The sequence below is a fragment of the Nicotiana attenuata genome, unplaced genomic scaffold (genome assembly GCF_001879085.1).
Source record: "Nicotiana attenuata strain UT unplaced genomic scaffold, NIATTr2, whole genome shotgun sequence".
Taxonomy (NCBI): Eukaryota; Viridiplantae; Streptophyta; class Magnoliopsida; order Solanales; family Solanaceae; genus Nicotiana; species Nicotiana attenuata.
The window spans coordinates 1,412,756-1,416,680 of NW_017670260.1; positions in this window are offsets into that span (position 1 = coordinate 1,412,756).

The window sequence follows — 3,925 nt, forward strand, 5'->3', positions numbered from 1 at the left end:
GGGGGGGGGGGGGGGGTCTGATTATTCATCAAACATATTGTAACACGCAAACCAAAGCAATATACTATTATTTTCTGTCATTCAGAGTTCTTACGTAGTCGATCAGTATTTCATTATTATAAGCTCAAGATCGAAGACGAATACCTCATTGAGGCTGCCCTCAAGTCCAGAATCATCCCCCCTTTATTTTCAAGCGGTTTGATAATTTATTGTATATTTTATCTGTTTATTCTAGCAATCTTTACCGTTTGTATTGGATGAATCCACGTATCTTTAAAACCACTTACAAATTTAATTGTTATCCGATTTTGAGGGTAAATAGTTTGGCGTCCACCATGGGGCTAAGGATAATAGTGATAATTTGATACAAATTTCCATAACACACCCTATTTCACACTTGTTCTTTGAAGTGTCTTTAATTTCAGGTTAGAGTTTAAAATGTCGAACTCCCAATCTACCCCTCTAAACATGAATGCTGAGTCTAGCCACCATGGCTAGAATAACAATATGGTACCCAGTAACGTGGTGCCCCCTGCCGACTCCAGCGGAGTTCCGGCTTCAGACCCGATCGACGCCAACTCACATTTGGCCATCAATGCAAATTTGCCTACCGATCCTAAGAACAGCGTCCGCGGGGGAGTCCGATCGGTAGCCCAAAATACACGCGACGGTGAAGGAGATGGATCAACTTGTAGGTGATCTTCGAAATGCTATAGGCTGAACAGGCAGCATTAGCCCAATTGCAAAACCAAAGCCGCACTCCCAGTAGACTTGAGCCCGAACCATCCCGGGAAAACACTCGCAGAATGAACCAGCCACAGATAGGCCAAGTGAAGCTGAATCCGGGACCAACCCTGAGATAATAAAGATGCTCTAGGAATTGACAAAACGGGTGGAAACGGGACAAAAGAAAATCGAAGCTAACGACAAAAAGGTGGAGACCTACAACTCCAGGGTCGACCAAATCCTAGGAGCACCACCGATACTGAAAGGCTAGATTCTAAAAAGTTTGTTAAAAAACCTTTCCCTCCGAGCGCAGTTCTGAAGCCGATCCCAAAGAAGTTCCACATGCCCAAAATTCCTAAGTACAAAACAATCGACCCAAATGAACATGTGTCCTCCTTCACGTGCGCCATCAAGGGGAAAGACTTAGAAGATGATGAGATCGAATCTGTCCTACTAAAAAAGTTACAGACCTTGTCAAAAGGAGCTATGATATGGTATCACAATTTACCCTCCAATTCTATTGACTCATTTGCTATGCTTGCAGATACTTTTGTGAAAGCGCACGCCGGAGCCATCAAGGTCGAGACCAGGAAGTCAGACCTTTTTAAGGTAAAGCAAAGAGATAACGAGATGCTTCGGGAGTTCGTGTCAAGGTTTCAAATAGAATGGATGGACCTACTGCCAGTGGCAGACGATTGGGCCGTTCAGGCCTTCACCGAAGGACTCAATACTCGAAGATCATTGGCTTCGCAGCAGTTGAAGCAAAATCTGATAGCGTATCCGGCTGTAACTTGGACCGATGTGCATAACCGTTACAAATAAAAAATTATGGTCGAAGATGATCAGTTTGGGGCCCCTTCCGAGTCCGTTTATCCCGCTAGAGGTAGTTACAGATCCAAAAGAGACATCGATCATGAACCAAGATCGAATAGAGATCGGTATCAACCATACAACAGTGATCGAAGGGGTAATGGGTCTGGACGAAACCCTGTGAGAAGTGAAAAGAGAAGCAATCGAGGTTCAAATAACTGGGGACTCATTAGCAAAAGCGGTTTCGACAGGCCCATCGGTCCTAAGGAAGCACCGAGATTATCGGAGTACAACTTCAATATCGATGCTGCTTCCATCGTATCTGCCATCGGCCGCCTCAAAGACACCAAGTGGCCTCGACCTTTACAGTCCGATCCTGCCTAAAGGGACCCCAACCTAATGTGTAAGTATCATGGCACTCAAAGCCACAAAAATGAAGATTGCCGACAATTGAGAGAGGAAGTAGCCCGGATATTCAACAACGGACACCTCCGAGAGTTCCTGAGTGAACGAGCCAAAAATCATTTCGGGAATAGGGACTTCAATAGGTAAATCGAGCAGGAGGAACCTCAGCACATCATTAACATGATCATCGGTGGAGTCGACGTCCCCCAGGGACCGATGTTAAAGCTCACCAAAGTGTCAATCACAAGGGAAAAACGGACTCGAGATTACGTGCCAGAGGGAACCGTATCCTTCAACGACGAGGACACTGAAGGCATCGTGCAACCACACAATGATGCACTGGTAATATCTCTACTCATAAATAAATCTCGAGTTAAGCGTGTGTTAATTGATCCAGGTAGCTCGGCCAATATCATCCAATTGAGGGTTGTGGAGCAGCTGGGTCTACAAGACCAAATTGTGCCTGCATTCCGAGTTCTAAACGGATTCAACATGGCATGTGATATCACTAAAGGGGAGATAACCTTGTCGGTGAACACCGCCAGAACCATTCAGGAAATAAAGTTCTACGTGATCGAAGGAGATATGAAATACAATGCTTTGTTCGGGAGGCCGTAGATTCACACATGAAGGAAGTACCCTCAACACGACACCATGCGTTAAAATTCCCAACACCAGGAGGAATTAAAATAATTTACGGAGAGTAACCAGCCATAAAGGAGATGTTCGCGGTCAGCGAGGTGGTCCCGATATCCGCACTTTCAACACCAAATGATTTGAGTTCGTTCACCAAGGGAGAAACCAAATAGCAATCACCGACACCGGCCCGGGTCGAACCAGAGAAGTAGGGGACGAGTGAGGACTATGACTACGGAGTCCCTAGATCTTTCATAGTCCCCGACGATTCCGACGCCACCAAATTGACGCTCGAAGAACTGGAGCAAGTCATATTGATCGAGCACCTACCTGATTGTAAGGTATACCTAGGCACGAGGTTAAATTCTGGGCTTAGGAAAAAACTCATTAAATTCCTTATAGCTAACATAGATTGTTTCGCTTGGTCCCACCTCGATATGATAGGGATCCCGCCAGAAATAACTACTCACAAGCTAAGCCTGGATCCAAGTTCCACCCGGTCAAACAGAAAAGGAGGCCTCTGTCCGAAGTTAAGCATGCATTCATCAAAGACGAGGTATCTAAACTTCTTAAATTAGGGTCAATTCGGGAGGTTAAGTACTCGGATTGGTTAGCAAACGTAATGGTAGTCTCTAAAAAGGGGAATAAATTAAGAATGTATGTAGATTAAAAAGACTTGAATAAGTCATGCCCCAAGGACTCTTTCCCTTTGCCCAACATCGATCGCATGATCGATGCAACAGCCAGCCAAGAGATCCTCAGTCTTCTCGATGCTTATTCCAGGTAAAATCAAATTCGGATAGACCTGGGCGACCAGGAAAAAACGTCCTTCATCACTAAGTACGACACCTACTGCTATAACATAATGCCATTCGGACAAAAAATTGCCGGTGCCACTTTCCAACGCCTAGTAAATCGGATGTTTGAAGAGCAAATAGAAAAATTAATGGAAGTTTACATTGGCGATATATTAGTTATGTCACTGCGAGCAGAGGAACATTTGAAACATTTGTAGGAAACCTTCAACATATGGAAGAAATACAATATGAAGCTGAACCCGGAGAAATATGCATTCGGAGTCGGGTCGGGGAAATTTATCGGATTCATGGTGTCTAACCGAGGAATCGAGATCAATACCGATAAAATCAAGGCCATAGAGGACATCATCGTGGTGGACAATGTCAAGGCCGTTCAAAGGTTAACCGGGCGCATAGCCGCCTTGGGTCGATTCATCTCAAGATCCTCCGACAAGAGCTATCGATTATTCTAGCTATTGAAGAAGAAGAATAGCTTCTCATGGACCCCGGAGTGCCAACAAGCCTTGGAAGAACTCAAGCGGTACCTTTCG